Source organism: Triturus cristatus, chromosome 4_1, assembly GCF_964204655.1.
Source record: "Triturus cristatus chromosome 4_1, aTriCri1.1, whole genome shotgun sequence".
Classification (NCBI taxonomy): domain Eukaryota; kingdom Metazoa; phylum Chordata; class Amphibia; order Caudata; family Salamandridae; genus Triturus; species Triturus cristatus.
The window spans coordinates 1,327,797,647-1,327,818,597 of record NC_140585.1 but is presented as its reverse complement, the minus strand read 5'-3'; positions in this window follow the sequence as shown (position 1 = coordinate 1,327,818,597).

Below are 20,951 nucleotides of genomic sequence, written 5' to 3'. Positions count from 1 at the left end.
GGACGCCCTGTGTCCCAGTGTCAGGGGCCTAAACGGAGCAGCTGCCCACGAAGTGCTGGGCAGCTGTAGAACAATGAGGGGGCCAACGCTGGAGCCTTGCAGGCTCTGGCCAACTGACTGTCCCCTGAGCCCCTCTGGGCTCTAAACAAAGGACTTGCCCCTTGGAGCCTCGCTGGGCTCAAACAACAAGAAAATGCCCCCGAATAACGTTGGAGCCTCATGGGCTCAGAACACCAAGGAATTGCCCCCGAAGCTGGAGCGCACTAGCGCTCTAAAATACACACTGCCCCAACCGTTGGAGCCATCTGTGGCTCGAGACAACTGCGCCCAATGGGGGAGCCACGGGGCTCTTAAAATAGCTAGGCCCCCGTTGGAGCAGCCCGCTGCCATGCGGGGCCGCTCTGACCCTGCCTCTCCCCACTCGGATTTACTAGGGCCACTCACCGGCTGGGGAGGGTGGAGGCAGGACTCGGACCGGCGACGTCTTCACCGGGGCCCCCTCCTGGGACTTTACCCCATCGGCTCGCGGAGGCGGGGTGGGCTCCCGCCCTCCGTGAAGGAGGCAGCCACATCGCACCACGCTTCACCCAGTCCCTCATCTCGGGACCGGGACTTTGCAGGGGGAGCCTGCGAGGCTCCGGGACCTCTGACGGCCAGAAAATGGCCGTACTTCCGCTTCCGTCCCGCGGCCCCGCCCACAACCAGGTGTGCCGCGGACTCTGCGGCGATCTTTGAATGCGGCTCGGGCCTCGGCGGTGATTTCGTTTGCAGGCAATACAGGGTAGGCTCCCGTGAAGGAATCATGCTAAAAGCGGGGTGGGCACCCGCCACAATAAAGTAAAGTCGTGGGGTGGGCACCTGCGTACTACAATGAAAATAAGCGGGGTGGGCTCCCGCAGCCATGATAGGAACCAGCAGACATAAGCGGGGTGGGCACCCGCAAGGCACACATCATGGGGGAATCCCTACGCTGGGGATTCCCTCTCTCTCGCTCTCAGCAGCGCAACGCTGCACAGCCCCAGCTCCTCTCTCTGGGGGAAATTAGGATAAAGCGCTCTCCAGGCGCTATGTTCAGGACCTCACAAAGTCCTTGATAGATCCAGGAAACAGGAGCAAAAGGCCCCACAAAGTCCATCTGGCATCCAGGGGCTGGGCAGGGCCCAGGGAGGCAAGCCTTCGCCTGGGCCCCAGCAGCAGCACACCCCTGGTTGTTTCAAGTTAAGCACAAGAACCTTTTGTAAGGGGTCACAGCCCCTTTTTATACACATTTTTCTTTTGTGACACAGCACAGGGTGTAGGGCAGAACCAGTTACAACTGGTTCAGGAGCACTTGAGCACTTTGTTTTGCTCAGCCCCTCTCCCTATTCTCAGAACAGGCCAGGGTCATCAGTCGCACCACAGGGGGCGGAGCCAGCATTGTGTGGTGAAAGCCCAGCCCTATTCAGGTCCTAGGTGTACTCCACCCATTCATCAACCTGCAGAGCTCTCCACCCACCACTGGGGCAGACCCACCCTGACTCCTGGAGCCAGGCACACCAGCCAATCACACGCCAGAGAGTTACTGCACATTTATGCCAGTGTCTAGAAGTGGTGCTTCTATACTAGCTATAGTAACGCCGCACACATCATTGCGCAGCATTCACTCTCACGAGTTTGCACATATGAAACTCGACCCTGCACTCCCCACGCATCAGGAACTAGCACGGTCACTCAGATACCCCCATGCATTCCTATGGTAGGGCTGGTCAGTCTCATTCAACCACACAGAGCGCACGGCTCTCCACTGGGACACAGTGTGAAAGCGCCTAGAGGCCTAAAACCACTAGTACAACACAGGAAAAAAAGGCTAGGATACTGCAAAAAGTTCTAGGGGTGAACTTGCCAGAAGGGCCAAGTCCAACATGAACCCATATCCACAACCCTGAAATAATCACGAGGGCGGGAAAGAGAGAACAGTAACCATCATGTTATATAACATAGACCTGAATTCAATGATATAACACAGATTACCTGTCCCAATGGGTGAGATAGTCCTCGCCTTCGTGTCCTTAGCAGAATCAGAAATTCTTTTTGCATATGCTAGAAAAAATTATTTTCTATGGCAGGACTGCAGGCTTCTATTGTGCTGGCTCAAAGCTGACCAACCACAACAGAAGAAGGCCCAATGGGCTTGTAATTAAAGATCTTAAACACAGAGTCAAGTGACTAATCAGCAGCACAGAGGATATTTTCCAATCTGGATCCCAATACAAATGTTTTGGAGGATATAGCCCCAAAAGAGGGATTAGCCCCATAAACAGACACATCAAAGCTAGCCTCTGCCATGATTCAACGGGCCCAATGGGCCAAGGTCGCAGCAGAAGCTGGTCTTAAGGGTTTCCTAAGTACCAACAATAGAAGGCCAAGGAGATCAGCCCTATGTGTGAACGTGCGTTCTTCATAAACTTTCAAATATTTCACTGCCCATAGTTTTGCATTATGAGGAAAAGCTGGTTAATCTATAGCCCAGGTCATAGTCTTCATCCTCCTAGAAATAAAACAATAAATACCATCATGAGAAAACAACCTACCTGCTAAATCAAGAGTGGTGACATCCGACACCCTTTGACACAAAACCAAACATAAAAGCATGGTTAATTTAGTAGAAGCCTGTTTCATGGACAGATCAGAATTATCTGGCCATGAAATAAGCAGGGATAGAATACTACTCACATCCCACAATTGCGAATATCTAGGCTTCGGATGGTTAGCCACCCTGATACCTTTCAACAATTTACACACCAGTGGATGCATACCTACTGGTTTGCATCAATGAGCTCATGTCCAGCAGATAAAGCTGACCTCAAATTATTTACAAACCTATAAAATAACCTACACTCACAACACTCAGAGAAAATTTAGAACATCCTTTAGCTCGGATCCTATGGGACCTGCATCCCATTGAAGGCACAAACCCACCCATCTAATCCATGCAGAAGAATATCACTTGTAGGTGGAAGGAACCCAAGCCTGTTGTATAAAAGTGGCAGCTGCTGATGAAACGCTCTCAGCCTGTCCATGTCTCCCATTACTTTCCACGCCATAAGAGCTAACTGGCCTTGGAGGAGAAGAGGATGGAGAGAGACACCTGATCTAAGAGAAGATGTGGGAATACAGGAAGGAGAATAGGCAAGGACACCAACATCTCTAGAAGAGCCGGGAACCAAGGTTGCATCTTCCAGACAGGAGTAATTAGTACTAAGAATGCAAACTTTCAACAGGCCTGAGCTACAAATCTCGGAATCATGGCAAAAGGTAGGAATGTGTAGTTCACCTAGCTGGTCCAATTCTGAAGAAAAGCATGCGTGGCTAGGGGCATTGGGTCTGGTCTTCAACTGTAAGAGTCCTTCATTTGAGTGTTCCATCAGGATGCGAAAAGATCCACCTGACACGGGCCTCGGGAATGCAAGACTTTCTGGAAAATTCAGGAGTGGAGCTACAAGTTGCTGTGGTCCACTAGAAACTTGGAGTTCCAATCCGCAACAAGGTTGTCTTTGCAGGGAAGATACTCCACAAGCAACGTAATCTTCTGAGAGAGGCAGAAGTGCCAAACTCCCTGGCAATGTTGGCCCAAAGGCGAGACTTGGTACCTCTCAATCAACTGATGTAGCAAACCGCTTACACATTGTCCATCCAAAGAAGAATGCAGCAGTTGCTCTTTATGGGGGGGGGGGGCGGACTTTATGGCGAACAAAACCGCCAAAATCTCCAAGCAATTTATATGAAGTCTTAGCGTTTCGGATGACCATCGACCGCTGTTAGAAATGGGATTTCTGGTTGGCTAAGGCTTGCGCCAAAGTCAGGCAGAAACCACCACTCTAGTCAGGGCAAGGAAGTTACACGCCAAAGATAACCCCTGCTCACCCCCTTGGTAGCTTGGCACGAGCAGACAGGCTTATCCCTGAGGCGATGTGTAAAGCGTTTGCGTGCGCACCCAGCAACAACACCCAAGGCCCACCACAAAGGAAACTCCACACAAGGTATTCTATAAAAATAGCCTTTGTATTATGCAAAACACATTAGATAAAAACACACACTTTACAAGGTGCCAACAGGCACGGGCAGAATTTACAAGGGATTATATATACAGGGGACAGGGCCACATAGACCACTGTCCGGAATCAGCACTTTGTAGAAATTAGCACTTAGAACATAGGAATAATATCACAGTAGCACAAAAAAAACATGTAGCACACAACCGGTAACTACTGGTATCAGAAAGTACCACCTACGCAACCCTAACCACCTTAGGACAAATATTGCGCAGGGAATCAGGACCTCACTAGCACCACCTGTACTAGGAGAAAGCAAACAACCACCTAAGTATCACAATACCTGTAGGGGTAATAGAACGTTACACATGATGCATGAAAACATTCAGAGGTGTAGAGCAAAGGAGACACATGATGCATGAAAACATTCAGAGGTGTAGAGCAAGGGAAACACATGATGCATGAAAACATTCAGAGGTGTAGAGCAAGGAACAATTGCGCCAGAACTCATATGCCACCACCTGTGGCAGTCCCCAGGCCAACTGGCCTTGTCCAGGCTAAGACGCCCTGTGTCCAGCAAAGTCAGGGGCAAGACTGCGCAGGAGGCACAGTCCAAAACTCAGAGGGGCACAACCTAAACGTGGCAGCTGCCCACTAAGTGCTGGGCAGCTGTGGAACGAACTCAGGCACCGGCGTGCCTCTGTAGCCCTCTCTGGGCTATAAAACAATTGAAATGCCCCCTAGAGCCTTCGTGGCCCTAAACGTTACTGTGGGGCAAAGGGGGAGCGACCCGCTGCCATCTGGGGCCGCTCCGTAAAGAAACAACTGGTGCCCCCTGTTGGTGGAGCCTCGCTGGGCGCTTTCAAAGATCGCCCCGTCGTTGGAGCCTTCTCGGGGCTCTACACAGCACCAAAGAACAATGTTCCCTAGAGCCTCACCGGCTCGAGAAATAATGCCCCCAACGTCGGAGCCTCACGGGGCTCGTGAGCACTGCCCCCGCACTCCCAGCACCTGCGTGGAGTCCCCCAGCCCGTCTGTACTCACCGGGCCGTTCTCCGGGGACTCCGCTCCTCTCCGGGCCGGAACATCTAAGTGGAGCCTCGCAAGTTCCCGGCGGCCGCCTCCCATCACAATGGCGGCACTTCCGCTTCCGTCCCGCGGCCCCGCCCACAACCAGGCGGGCCGCGGACTCGGCGGCGGTTTTGAACTGAAGCTCGGGCCGCGGTGGTGATTTCTCCTTCAATGATCGCGGGGTGGGCACCCGCAATAGAACAACCATAAGCGGGGTGGGCACCCGCATTAGTGATAACACGGCAATGAAGACGCAGGGTGGGCACCTGCATACAGTTAGCGCAAAGACAGCGGGGTGGGCACCCGCGAGACCAGCATTACGGGGGGAATCCCTACGTCGGGATTCCCTCGGCGGAGATCGCAGCCCAGCGCTGCCAAGGCCCACATGTTCCTCCTTCCTGGGGGAAAAGATAGCGCTATCCAGGCGCTAGGTCAATAAAGTCCTGGAGGCATAAAGAAATGGAGCAAAAAGCTCCCAGCAAAGAGGTCTTCCAGGTATCCATGGCATCCAGGGGCTGGGCAGGGCCCAGGGAGGCAACCCTTCCCCTGGGCCCCAGCAGCAGCACGCCCCTGGCAGATTCAAGTCAGAACAAGAACATTTTGTAAGGGGACACAGCCCCTTTTTATACACCAAATCCCTTTGTTCTGGGTTCAGGGTGAGGGGGAAAACCAGTCGCAGCTGGTTGGGGAGCACCCTTGATGTGCTCAGCCCCTCACTCTATTCACTGGCAGGGCTAGGGTCGTCAGTCGCACCACAGGGGGCGGAGCCAGCAGCGTGTGGGGAAAACCCTGCCCTATTCAGGTCCAAGGTGCCCTCCTCCCCAGCCATCAGCATGCTAATCTCACACTCACCACTGGGGCAGACCCAACCAGACTCCTGGAGCCAGGCTCACCAGCCAGCTCCAGCCAATCACACGCCAGACGCACTGCACACAGAAGTGCCCACTTCTAGAAGTGGCACTTCCACACTAGGTACATGCACGCCGCACACATCATCGCGCAGCATTCACTCACACGACTCCGCACATACCAAACTCGGGCCTGCACACCCCACGCATCAGGAACTACTAGGGACACATACATTCCCCATGCATTCCTATGGGAGGGCAGGCCTATCTCACCACATGCACTCAGAGCACGCACGCACTTTACCCTGGGACACAGGGAAAGTGCGCAGAAACCAAAAATCACCACACCAAGTCACCAATAAAAAGCAAAAAGTTCAGGGGTGAACCTGCCAGAAGGGCCAAGTCCAACAACCGCCAGTAGAAAAGTACCTGCAGCTTCCTCCCCAGCCTCAATGGCTGGCATTGGATTTGATTATGATATCTGGAACTGCCCCAAAAATGGCTGTGCCATTCCAAGCTTCCATGTGAAGAAGCCACCACTGGAGTTCTTCTTGAGCTTTAGGAGATAAGTGAACTTGGCTTTAACCTTTCTGGAGGTAGTGGATTTTCAAGCGCTGAAGAGCTCGGTAGTGTAACAGACTGGGGAATACTGTTTGAAAAGAAGAAGCTAACAGTCCCACAATCCGAGCCAGGGAACTCAAAGATTCGATCTGTTTGAACAGATTTGACTTCAACTCCTGTTTGATGGATTTTACTTTTGGAGGTGGAAGAAGTAATTGGGATTTGACAAAGTCCACCTGAATCCCCAAGAATTCTATCTGTTGCGAATGAATCGTCATGGATTTTTGACAATTGTTTACGAACCCCAAGTCCTGTAACAAGGACACTGCCCGAGACAGGTGTGCCAGAAGTTGATCCTAGTCTTGTGGCATCAGAATCAAGTTGTCTAGGTAGAGGATCCTGCAAACCCATATCTCTCTCAAACGCTCCAGCATTGGCTTCATGAGGCTTCATGAGTTTCATGAATGCCCAAGGGGTTGATGAGAGTCCGAAGGGAAGGGAGAGGTACTCAGACAACTGATTTCGCCACTAGAATTGAAGGTAACATCTGTGTGGAGGGAAAATAGGAACGGAGAGGTAGACGTCTTTGAGATCTAGATACGCCATCTAATCCTTTTCCTGGATCAAATCCTGAAAAAGATGAATACCCTCCTGCTTCAAATGGCAGTAAACCACCCAGGGGTTGAACTCACTGAGTTTGAGAACCAGCCTCTTACCTCCACCTTTTTTTTAAACTAGAAACACATTGCTGAGAAACCTTTTGGGTGTGGAAAGGTTGGTGCAATAGCCTTTTTTGACACCAGTCCCTGAATCTCGGAGTCTATCAAATGCATCTCTTTATGGGAGAAAAGAAGGGGGGGAGATTTGAAAGGCACCTGAGAAAGTTCTATATGGTAGCCCTGAACCCAACACCCAACAATCTATTGAAATTTTGGCCCAATAGTGAGCAAAATGATGCAATCTGCCCCCTGAGGAAGATTCAAAAGAGGAGAAAGGATTGTAACTTGCAGATTGATTGTTGGAGGCTTGATTACCCCTATTGACACCTCTGTTGAAATGCCCTTGGAAGCCCCTGGACCTTGAGGGGTAGAAGCTCACCTGGGAGAGATCTTGCCCATAGCCTCTGCATCGATAGACGAATCCTCGTTTAGGAACTTGAGAGTTGCAACAGCCAGCTGAGTGTCCTTTGCAGTGACTGTCCCAGCCAAAAAGAAGTTTAATACCTTCTTTAGAGAAGACTGGGCCTTTTCTAGTGAAGCGAAAGTTTTCATGAACTTGCCAACTTCATTGACAAATCGGTCTGAAAAAAGTTGCCCCTCAGTCAAGGGGCCTCGCTCAGCTGCACCCAATCTGACTAACTAGGCGATCAATCCTCATCAGCACAGATGTGCGTCGTTCTGAGTCCAGGGCACAGTTGGCATTGCCCAGCTGACAGATCTTGCACTGGGCCCAACCCCACAAGTACCTCTGAATGAATGGGGGTGCCTGTGTCCTGTGTGAGGAGGGCCAACTCTAGAATTTTTGCCTAGCGGCCTGAAATATCAAACAATTTATCCTGACAGGCTCTGAGGACTCTGTCTAAACCCTTTTTGGTATCTTTGTTGAACTTCTTGGGGAAGGTAAGCATAGTGGAGTCAATGTCAGAAGTTAGTGCTGTTTTATGGGGACGGTCAGGTCTGGGGCACTCTGTTCTGAGTCTGAACCCAACCTCATTTTCAGAAGTCTTGCAAAAGTGGTGCTGCATAAAGTTTATAACAGAGGGTGCTGGAACCTAATCAGAGGACCCGGAATGAATGATGTACGAGGGCTCAAAAGCAAAGTGGTTGCGGGAAGAAAACTGGGACAGGAGAGGGAAAAACATTTATGTTTCTCAGGATGTTTAGTGGTTTAGGACCGGTGAGAGGAAGAAGATGTGTTGGCATCTGTATCAGTGTCTGAGGATGGTAGAGGAACGGGAGAACGTGCACACTTCTTGGCACTATAGATATGTTCACCTAAAACCCTTTGTGATAGCTTATTATAGGCATCTGAATTTGGCCAAGTGGACTCTGTCTCAGGAATAGGAGGGGGTTGGAAGGAGCCCACTGGGGGGATAAAAGAGGGGGCAGCAGTGCGCCAGAATGCTCATCAAGGCATTTTGAAATGGGTTGAAGGGCCTAGGACATGACTTTATTAAGAGAGTGTTGGACTGAATGGTCAATCACCTCCACAAGCCTCTCGTCATATTAGTAATCTTCATTGGGCCTATAAGCCTCCAGGCCTTGCACAAAGGTCTCGTAATCAGACATGGCCGCAAAAAGGAATAAACCTTGCCATCCGAAGTCCACCGAGGTAAGCAAGGGACAAGAGTGTGTAAAAGAGGGGGAGAAACAGACCCTAATAGTAATTATTGTAGCCCTGGAAAACTCTGTTATGCAGGGCATCAATGGGAGCTCAGCCGGTAGCAGGCCACAAGGTTAAATGTAAATAGGAGTCCCAAAAATTATTATTATGAAATATGAGGGAGAATAAATCCCCTAAATCAGGAAATTCTCAGATTTTTGTATATAAATGCCCCATAGTCTCTCATTTGCCTGCAGACTTCAACCCTGTTATTGCAGCCTGGGGGAGGTCGCACTGAGACGATGTTTCCAGTGAAGTTGCTGATCGCAAGAGAAAGACTCATCAGCAAACTTACCAGAGGTACGCATGTGTAGCCCAATTGGGATACACATGTAGAAGTGCCAGGTTGGCGACTGGTGATAATCCCAACTCAGGTGTGTGGCAGCAGATGCTTGGGGGCTCTAGGGGCTGTCGCCGCTGTGGCTGATCCACGGGCTGAATCTGGCTTTGCTGCCCCTGAACTGAGGAAGTGGAGTTGCAGCGGCAGTGATGGTGAGCCGGACGTGGTGGTAACTGGTCTGCCGGCCCGGGAGTTGCAGAAACATTACAGCGGTGAGTGGTAAGCCTACGACCCACTAAACAGCAGGGATATATGCAGCCTACGTGGGTGCCTGGAGTGGGAATGGCGTGGGCAACCAATGCCTTCTGCCTGACTCTAAAATGGTGGAGTAGCGATCTGCGGGTTACCCCGAGCTCAGGAAAAGTGGATGCATTGACGAAACAGAACATGGGAGTCTGGTGGCCCCGAAGGGAATGACCATAGATGTGGCGGAGGCTCTGGGCTGGGATCAGTTCCCCGTAGTCTCTGGGGATTTCAGGGTCTCAATTTAATTCTTGAGGAGGCTCGAGCTGCCTTCCATGCATGTCAAGATACTAAAAGAGAACGAGCCTGAAAATCAGTTTAATTTGGGCCTACTTATACCTAGCCCTGGGCGTAGTTCGCGTAATTTTGCTACACGGAACTCAGCAAAGTTACAGAAAAACTCTGTGAAGTTCCACAAGTGGCGGAGTGCAGTGCGAACTGCAGTTTTTGCTGGTATTTTTGCCACTCGGGCAGAAATTGTACCCGAGCGGCAGCTCGCTCTCACGAACTTATTCTTTGCGAACACGAACTAACTGTTCGTGATCGAGAGCGGGAAAAAACTCTGCTGCACATTGCGAAGCGGAGTTTACTGCACTCCGCGGAATGCAGAGTGCAGAAAACTCCGCAAACTCCTCAAATAGAGCGAAGTTCACCGCCCAGGCCTACTTATACCTGTGCAAAGGATAGTGAATTGAAGGAGGGAGCCCTAGAGGAGTCTGACAGACACACTGGGAAATTTTGATACAAAGGCCAAGAGAAGTATACTCAGCGATACAGGGTGAAGCCAGGGACTGAGATGTGGTCACCCCCCTCTCCAATGGCTGCTAAATCCAACCTCATTGACATCAAACTGATCAAACCCCTGTAGCCAAAAGAGGATCTCCTGACGTCCTTACAAGATTTAAGCATGAACTTAGGGAAGAGTTGAAGGCAGATGTGGCAGTGTCCCTGGACTCACTTAAATCGGACATTCATAGTCGCCTGACAGCCCTCCAGCAGGATGTCCACTCAGTGGACACAAGAGCTGGAGCAGGGTGCAGCCCATGTGGAAGATACTACAAACCTCATGGCAGCACAACTCCAAGCCTCCATACTCAAATGTGAAGATTTGGAAAACAGATGTCGAAGAGAGAATATCCGCATTCGTAACCTGGCGTAGGAGGGACCAGACTTGGAGGCTTTCGTGGTGTTTTTTTGGGGGAAGTACTGGGCAACTCACATAATAAAGTGAAAATCGAAAGGACACACAGGGTTGGCTCAGTGCAACAGACTGGGAAAAAACACCCTAGAGATGTATTGGTTAATCTCTACGCCTTCAAGATAAAGAATACTATCTATCAAGCTGCACGTAAAGTGGAGGCGGTCTCCATCTAGGAGGTGACAAGCTCCTATTTCAAGATATTGTGTCGGCCACATTAGTGCAATGACTGCAATTTCACCCTATCACTGATAAGCTACAGCAGGAACACATTCGCTACTGCTGGACCTATCCCATAGGACTCCCGGAAGGCCCATTGAGAATCATTATGTGACTGATATTGTAGCATCTTTGCTGTGTGGTTTCTAGGAGAGGGGCATTCTGTCTAGGAATGGTAGAACATGGATACGAGCCCCTCAACACCTGATCGAGACTCTAGTATCTAATTGCCTCATGGGCTCCTTTTTGAGGATTCTACATACTCTGAACTTTACATGCTAACATTACATTGCCTAAGCGGACTTTGACCATAACGCCTCCGAAGGAATATTATCCTACTATAATTTTATACATGCAGAAAAGTTATGTTGTACTTGTTTCAGATGGGGGATTTAATTTGTTATATATGAAGGTAGCTTTTTATCTGCTATGCCCGGGGAAGTAAGGGTGCATGAAGGAAATGCTTCACTGTTCCAGTGCAGTCTTTTATCTAAAGTTGGAACATGGTAAAAACTACACTGACGTGGAGTGTAAGGGGCCTTAATTCGCTAGCTAAATGACAGAAAATGTGGAAATATATACCAGATCAGAGAAATTACGTGGTTACCTTTCAGGAAACGCATTTGAAATGCTCAGAGGAACACAGATTGAGACACAGGGATTACACAATGATGTCTAAGTCCTCTGCAAACTCTAAGCTTTCAGCTCTCAGTTTTGCCCAGAGGACTGTAAGAATGGTTATGGAAAAAGGGTCGTATTAGGGGACGCCTCTGTACTTTTGTCTCAATTTATGTTCCCAATGTCAATCAAACCCCATTCTGACAGACGTTCCTAACTATGTTGGGCGGCGTTGCGGAGGGCAAGAGAATGGTGATGGAGGATTTCAATCTCACCTGGGGACTTGAAGATAGATAGTACCCATCCTACCAGGTCTCCCACAGAGAATTTTCCCAAAATCCTAAAAAAGAACTTTGCAGATTTGGGACTTTTGGATGCTTGGCATACCCTTCACCCGAATGGGCTGGATTACAATTTTTTTTCCCACTCCCATAGAAACTACTCCCGCATAGACTATGTTTTTTTAAGTGACCCCCCTGGTCCAGAATATGCAATCTGCAACCTTTTCACTCTATAGCATTGTCAGATCATGTTTAAGTAGAGCTGAGCATACCTTGGGACGATCCTTCCCCTAAATATCGCCATTGGTTTATCCCCAGATTGCTGGTCCAAGATAGGCTTCTGAGAGACGACTTACGGGCCATGATCAGAGAATATGTTCAAGTAAATAACCCGAGAGATGCCTCACCCCCTAATACATGGGACGTCTTTAAGGCGGTATTGAGGGGACACCGTCTTGCATTAAACTCATCTCTGAACAAACAGATGGTCAAAGAACAACAGATGCTGGAGCAGAATTGAAATCGGTGGAGCAGTCTCATAAAGAAAATCCTACTCTGGCCCAACAAAGGAAGGTTACCGATCTCAGGGGGAAATGTAATGCCATATATACTAATCGGGCAGAGGTCACCCATTAAAAACTGCAGCGTACAACCTATGATCATAGTAACAAAGTCGGAACTAACCCTGGGCGGACAACTACGCTATGCTCGCGAAGTTTGTGCTACTTCGCGCTACGCAAATTGCACGTAGCACAGTGCAAAATCGCTCAGCGTAGTTGGCATTTTTTGCTCGCTCGCGGTCCACAACGTCAAGTTGGCGACCGCGAGTGAGCAAAATGACATCCTGGCAAGTCTTTTTTCTCGTTCTCGATCAGCAACATCAAGTTGGCGATCGTGAGCGTGGGAAATAAACCTCCCAGCGAGATTCTCAACGCGGGGAGGTCAGGTTTCTCATTGCGTGTGGTCGCGTATGCTCACGACCGCTCGCAATGAGAAACTACCAGTCCTCGTTGAGAAAGCTGCCGCTCGAGTAAAAATCTACTTGAGTGGCAGAAAACGACAACTCGCACTGTGCAAGATGCCGTTTTCAATGATTGCACAGTGCGGACAAGCATCCGGCACTGTGCAATCATTGCGAACAGCGCACTACGCAGTTCGCGTAGTGCTACGCGTATCTAGCGTAGTGCGAACTGCACTTCGCGTAGCTACGCATAGCGCTACTATGCGAACTACGCCCAGGGTTAGTCGGAACACTTCTAGCGCGTCAACTAAGGGTTAAGAGGGATAAGGAATATGTAGGAAGCATTAGGTGTGCTGCGGTAGGCACCATGACATCTGATCCTGAAAAAGCACTCATTTTGGGGCAATTTTATAAAAACCTTTACATGGCAGAGGAGACAAATGATTACATCCAACTAAGGTACCTGGATGAGATTACCCTTCCTCAAGTGACGGAGGCCCAATAATGACTTACTAGGCAGTCCAATCAAAGAGGAGGAGGTTCGTAAGGTGAGACTTCATGAAGCACCTGGGAGAGATGGGCTTATGGGTCAATTTTATAAAACATTCTGCTCCGGGCTCACTCCGCAACTAGTATCACTGTTCCACCACATGGCCACTTCTGGTTTGGCCACCAAATCCATGAGCAAAGCCCTTATTACTGTCATACCAAAACAGGTCAAGGATCTTGAAGATTGTGGTTCTTACAGACCCATAGCTCTCTTGAACCTGGATGTTAAGTTGTACTCGAAATATTAGCCACCAGGTTAGAAGATCTGCTTCCAGATTTCATCCATCTGGACCAATCTGGTTTTATTAAAGGTGCCTGTGAGACCGGCCTCGTGGCGTGGGCCCTCCCGACCAGCAAGTCACACTACAGACACGCCGAACCTCGTGGGCACGGCCTTCCGGCCTCCGTGGACCAACATCCCGAGGGCCGACCAGATCCCCAACACGCATGCCCGGCTGAGGGAGAACGAAACCCCCCCCCCCAAACCAGACCGAGAGGCGCCGACTCTGTCACACCTCTGGTCTCTTCCCCGAGGGAGGTTTCGATCAGCCACCAGGCCCCCGGTGAGCGGGCGCCTCTCCTGCTGGGCGTCTAGGGTCCCTCCCGGACACATCTGAACAGATCAAGGGGCTGACCGACAGGAAACCCCGACACACCGCCCCCCAGGCACGAGACCCCTCTCCGCGAGGACTCCGGACTTCAAAGAGGAGGGGGAGTATAACAAGGGGTGCTGAAGGGACGAGAGGTAGAGAAGACCTGGACTGACGAGAGCCTGCTAACCTGGTCGCGGCTCGATCGATCACCGAACAGAAGAACGCTACCCGAACCCTGAACCATCTGAGCCCTGCTGACGCCGTCGCGGCTCCCCGAACTCTGAACCATCCGAGCCCTGCTGACGCCGTCGCGGCTCCTCGAATTCTGAACCATCTGAGCCCTGCTGACGCCGTCGCGGCTCCCCGAACTCTGAACCATCCGAGCCCTGCTGACGCCGTCGCGGCTCCTCAAATTCTGAACCATCTGAGCCCTGCTGACGCCGTCGCGGCTCCCTGAACTACGACTCTCCGGTGCCTGCTGAGTGACTCGCGGCCCGCTCCTCCAAGAGAACCGGCAGAGATTGCCGAGAGAAGCAACATCCCCTCAGCTCGAGGATTGAGAGCTGTGCGCCGGATACCTCGCAGAGACACTGAGTGAAAGACTGTCCCGCTACCCCCTTCCCATCATCACAAGATCGCTGTCGCTTGTGGCATTAATTCTGCACCTGCCTGCCGGATCATAAAGATCCCTGACAACTACCGATAAAAGCTTGTTGCCTTATAACGACCTACTGTGTGGTGTCCCTCTATCCGAAGAGAGAGTAAGCGCAGCGCGTGCAATCCTAGGTGCGAGACCCTTCCAGGAAGGGCCTCCCTGCTCTTGCTCGGCCTAATTCTGGGAAAGGTGGGCCTCAGGGTGGTCAGGAGCCCATTCCGCAGCCTCCCCGGGGAACGCTTTCCAACATTTGGTGGCAGGCGACGGGATCCGAGCCAACACCTAGAGATCGTGCAGTAGACGGCTTACGCACTACCAAGAAGAATGGAAGGAGAAACTTCCCTAGGTGCCGCAGGCACCAACCCAAGCACAGCATTTCAAAAGGACCAGTTAGAATCGTATACGCACCGAGAACTGAAACAATTTTGCAAAGACTTTGGAATCGCTACCACCGGACTAAGCACGAAAGAGGACTTCCAGGGGGCATTAAAAACCTGGGTCGAGGCAGAAACTCCCCGGTCACAAGCAGAAGGAGAGCGCCCCAACGAACCACGAAGCAGCCCGGGGAGGAACGGCACCCCCGAGGGGGGCCTATCCCCAGAGGAACTAGCGGACCGAGAAAGAAGTCGAAACCACGAACTGGAACTAGCAAAACTAAAAATTGAAGGAGAGATAAAACTGGCTGAGAAAAAACTGGCAGTAGAACAGTTACGCCTACACGGAGAACTAGAGGAAAAGAAATGACAGAGAGAACACGAGGAAAAGAAACTCCAACTAGAGCACGAGCGTAGCCTAAAAGAAATCGAGCTCCAGGCCAAGAGGGCGGAGGCCCAACCCTCAGAAACCCAACCCATCTCCTCCACCGTGGAACCAAAGGTCCACATCCCCAAGGATGTGGTGAAAGAATACTATAAGGACGACGACATTCAGCAATGGTTCAAGGCCTACGAAGTCGCCATGACCTCCCACCGAGTCCCGCAGAAAGACTGGGGGGCTGGGCTGTGGGGCCGGTTCCTGAGTGAAGGGAGAGATACCCTGCTGGACCTGCCCTCCACCGTGATGAACTCCTACAGTCACATGAAAGAGGCCCTGGTAGCCAGATATGGGCTCACCCCTGAAATGTACCGGCAACGGTTTAGAGACTGCAAAAAGATACCCGGTACTACATGGGTGGAGTACGTGAACTTTTACAGCCGGGCCTTGGACGGATGGATCAAGGGCAGCAAGGTCTCCACCTTTGAGGAGCTGTTCGACCTAATCGCATGGGAACACTTGGCCGCTAATTGCTTCGCAGAGCTGCGCCAGCACCTCCTGGACAGCAAACTTACCGACCCTCGGAAACTGGCCGTCGAAGCTGACCGGTGGGTGAACACCCGGACCTCCCGGGGCCCCGTGGGAGACTACGGTCGCCATCATCAAGGACCCCCCCGCCAGAGGGGCGGAGGGAACCAAGGCCGGCAAAGGGAGCTCCCGGGGGGATCCCCGCTCAGCCCTCCCAGAGGACAATCTCCGCTCTTTCCAGCTCCGCTTCCGGCCAGCACCGGGCCACCAGGGAGGCCGGGACCCCGAGGGAGAATCACATGTTTCCGCTGCCAGCAGACCGGACACTATGCCGGTGACCCTCAGTGTCCCCTGTACCAGCGGACCGCCACCACAACCCCGCCGGCTCGACAGATGGCCTCTGTAGCCCTGGGGGAAGAGATGGAAGACTCCGAAGAGTGGGAACCAGCCGCCATGGCCTTGGTCTCCCTAGGGGACCGGGAGATGGTCCCCGGAACGCCCCTACCCGACAACACGAAGAAGTACCGACAGCAGGTGACGGTCAACGGTCACCGCATCGAAGGGCTCCGGGACACGGGGGCGAGTGTCACGGCGGTCCATTGTCACCTGATTTCCGAGGATCAGATCCTGCCTGACGCCTTTTGCCCCGTCATCTCATCAGACAATTCCGAGAGCCTCTGCCGGATGGCCCTAGTCCCCTTCGAATGGGGGGGGAGTCACCGGCAAGTTAAAAGTAGCGGTCCGAACCTCCCAGCCCGTGGACTGCCTCCTGGGCAACGACCTGAAGAACTCCCCGTGGGGACAAGTGGAACGAAGGGCCCACCTCGAGATGATGGGCCTACCCGAGTGGGTATGCGCCACCACGCGCTCGATGACTCTCCGGGCGCCTTCCTCCGAGGGGGGAGAGGCCATGCCCCTGAACACCGCCACCATCCCCGAGAGCCAGGATACACCACCAGAGGCCAACGACCCCCTTCTGGACGAACCAACCGCTCCCGGCGAAGAATCCGGGCCTTCCGACCCCGAAACCCTGACCAAACTCGGGGACTTGCCAGAACTGGCCCCGTGGCCCTGCGAAGGGGGCCCCTCCCGTGAAGAGTTCTGCCAAGAACAATCCACCTGCCCGTCCCTCATTGGACCCCGACAACAGGCCGAGGCCCAAGCAACAGGCGACCGGACTGGCACCCACTGGGTATACTGGGAGAACGGACTGCTGTACAGTGAACAGAAGTCGGCCGAGTTGGGATCGGCCCGAGTACTAGTAGTACCCCTACGCTTCCGAAGTCTTCTCCTGGGCCTGGCCCATGATGTACCCCTGGCCGGACACTTAGGCCAAGATAAGACCTACCAGCAACTCGTCACCCACTTTTATTGGCCCAAGATGCGAGCAAATGTGGAGGCCCACTGCAAGTCCTGCCCCACGTGCCAGGCCAGCGGAAAGAGTGGGGGCAAGCGCAAGGCTCCGCTCCAACCTTTTCCCGTCGTCAGTACCCCTTTTGAGCGGGTAGGAATCGACATTGTCGGACCACTGGACCCTAAGACCGCCCAGGGCCACCGGTTCATCCTCGTCCTGGTGGACCATGCCACCCGTTACCCCGAAGCCATCCCTCTCCGCACCGTAACGGCCCCCGTGGTGGGCCGGGCCTTGATGGGGATCTTCTCCCGCATGGGGTTCCCCCGCGAAGTCGTGAGTGACCGGGGTACGAACTTTATCTCCCGATATATGAAGTCCCTCTGGCAGCAGTGCGGAGTATCGTACAAATTCACCACCCCGTACCACCCCCAAGGAAACGGCCTAGTCGAGCGCTTTAACAAGACACTGAAAGGGATGATCATGGGCCTCGAGGAACCCCTACGCCGGAGGTGGGACGTTCTCCTCCCATGTCTCCTGTTCGCCTACCGGGAGGTTCCCCAAAAATCCCTGGGATTCAGCCCATTCGAACTGTTATATGGACACCCCGTCCGAGGACCCCTGAGCCTGGTCAAGGAGGGGTGGGAAGCAACCCCCCGGGGGACCCCTCCAGACGTGTTCTGATACATCTTGGCGCTCCGCAACCAGACCCGAAAATTCAGGGAACTCGCAGAAGCAAACCTCGAGGCCAGTCAAGACGAGATGAAGCGCTGGTATGACCAGAATGCTACGCGGGTCGAGTTTCAGCCAGGCCAACAAGTCTGGGTCATGGCCCCGGTGAGACCCTGCGCTCTCCAGGATAAATGGACTGGGCCCTTCAAGGTGATCGAGCGGAAGAGCCAAGTCACCTATCTCATCGATGTGCAGTCCCCGCGGAACCCCCTCCGGGTTCTCCACGTGAACCGCCTCAAGCCCCACTTTGTGCGGACCGAATTAAGTCTACTCCTGGCCACCGACGATGGGGCCGAAGAAGACACCGAGCCCCTCCCAGACCCCCTGGGGGCGAAGGAAACCGATGGATCCGTGGAAGGGGTGAGACTGTCGACCGCCCTCACAGCCCAACAGACCGACGACTGCCGCCAGATACTAGGGCAGTTCGCGGATCTCTTCTCCCTGACCCCCGGGGTCACCAGCTGGTGTGTCCACGACGTGGACACCGGAGACAGTCCGCCAGTGAGACATCGGGCCTACCGGGTCCCTGATCGGGTCCGGACCTGCATCCAGACCGAGGTGGCAAAGATGTTAGACCTTGGGGTGATTGAACCCTCCGACAGCCCCTGGGCCAGCCCGGTAGTCCTGGTTCCGAAAGCGACTACCCCGGGTGTTGCCCCCGAGCTGAGATTCTGCGTGGACTACCGCGGCCTCAATGCGGTCACCCGAGCAGACGCTCACCCTATCCCCCGTGCCGACGAACTCATTGACCACCTTGGGGCCGCCTGCTACCTCAGCACCTTCGACCTGACCAGTGGGTATTGGCAGATTGCCCTCACCGAGGGAGCCAAAGAGCGCTCCGCCTTCTCCACCCCAGATGGGCACTACCGCTTTAGGGTGATGCCGTTCGGAATTAAAAATGCCCCGGCCACCTTCCAGCGGCTGGTGAACAGGGTCCTGGCCGGACTAGAGGGGTTCAGCGCTGCATACCTTGACGACATAGCAGTCTTCAGCTCCCAATGGACCGAGCACCTCCAGCACCTCCGTCAAGTCCTGCTGGCTCTACGCCAGGCCGGCCTCACCATCAAAGCTAGCAAATGTCAAATTGGGCACGGTTCCGTAACTTATCTGGGGCACCAGGTGGGGAGTGGGCAGGTCACCCCCCTCCAGCCGAAGATCGACGCCATCTTGTCCTGGGAACCCCCTACAACCCAAACGGAAGTCCGAGCCTTCCTGGGCCTCACCGGCTACTACCGAAGGTTCATTAAAAACTATGGCAGCATCGCAGGCCCTCTCACAGAACTAACCTCCAAAAGACACCCCAAGAAAATACACTGGACTCCCGCCTGCCAGAAGGCGTTCGACACCTTAAAGGCCGCAATGTGCGCGGCTCCAGTACTCAAAGCACCCGACTACGCCCAGGAGTTTGTGGTCCAGACGGACGCCTCAGAACACGGCATCGGGGCAGTCCTCTCACAATACGACGACAAAGGCATAGATCAGCCCATAGCCTTCATCAGCCGAAGGTTACTGCCCCGGGAACAGCGGTGGAGCACGATTGAACGGGAGACGTTCGCCGTAGTCTGGGCTCTCAAAAAGCTACGGCCCTACCTGTTCGGAACACACTTCCGAGTGCAAACAGATCATCGACCCCTGCGGTGGTTGATGCAGATGCGAGGGGAAAACCCCAAGCTGCTACGCTTTTCCATCTCTCTCCAGGGGATGGATTTCACTGTGGAACATCGCCCCGGGACTGACCACGCCAACGCGGACGGCCTGTCCCGATTCTTCCGCTTCAGCGAGGAGAACCCCCAAGTGGATGGGTAGTTCTCCCCGCCTTTCAGCTGGGGGGGGGCACGTGTGAGACCGGCCTCGTGGCGTGGGCCCTCCCGACTAGCAAGTCACACTACAGACACGCCGAACCTCGTGGGCACGGCCTTCCGGCCTCCGTGGACCAACATCCCGAGGGCCGACCAGATCCCCAACACGCATGCCCGGCTGAGGGAGAATGAAACCCCCCTTCAAACCAGACCGAGAGGCGCCGACTCTGTCACACCTCTGGTCTCTTCCCCGAGGGAGGTTTCGATCAGACACCAGGCCCCCGGTGAGCGGGCGCCTCTCCTGCTGGGCGTCTAGGGTCCCTCCCGGACACATCTGAACAGATCAAGGGGCTGAGCGACAGGAAACCCCGACACACCGCCCCCCAGGCACGAGACCCCTCTCCGCGAGGACTCCGGACTTCAAAGAAGAGGGGGAGTATAACAAGGGGTGCTGAAGGGACGAGAGGTAGAGAAGACCTGGACTGACGAGAGCCTGCTGACCTGGTCGCGGCTCGATCGATCACCGAACAGAAGAACGCTACCCGAACCCTGAACCATCTGAGCCCTGCTGACGCTGTCGCGGCTCCCCGAACTCTGAACCATCCGAGCCCTGCTGACGCCGTCGCGGCTCCTCGAATTCTGAACCATCTGAGCCCTGCTGACGCCGTCGCGGCTCCCCGAAATCTGAACCATCCGAGCCCTGCTGACGCCGTCGCGGCTCCTCGAATTCTGAACCATCTGAGCCCTGCTGACGCCGTCGCGGCTCCCTGAACTACGACTCTCCGGTGCCTGCTGAGTGACTCGCGGCCCGCTCCTCCAAGAGAACCGGCAGAGATTGCCGAGAGAAGCAACATCCCCTCAGCTCGAGGATTGAGAGCTGTGCGCCGGATACCTCGCAGAGACACTGAGTGAAAGACTGTCCCGCTACCCCCTTCCCATCATCACAAGATCGCTGTCGCTTGTGGCATTAATTCTGCACCTGCCTGCCGGATCATAAAGATCCCTGACAACTACCGATAAAAGCTTGTTGCCTTATAACGACCTACTGTGTGGTGTCCCTCTATCCGAAGAGAGAGTAAGCGCAGCGCGTGCGATCCTAGGTGCGAGACCCTTCCAGGAAGGGCCTCCCTGCTCTTGCTCGGCCTAATTCTGGGAAAGGTGGGCCTCAGGGTGGTCAGGAGCCCATTCCGCAGCCTCCCCGGGGAACGCTTTTCAACAGTGCCAAATGCACAACAACA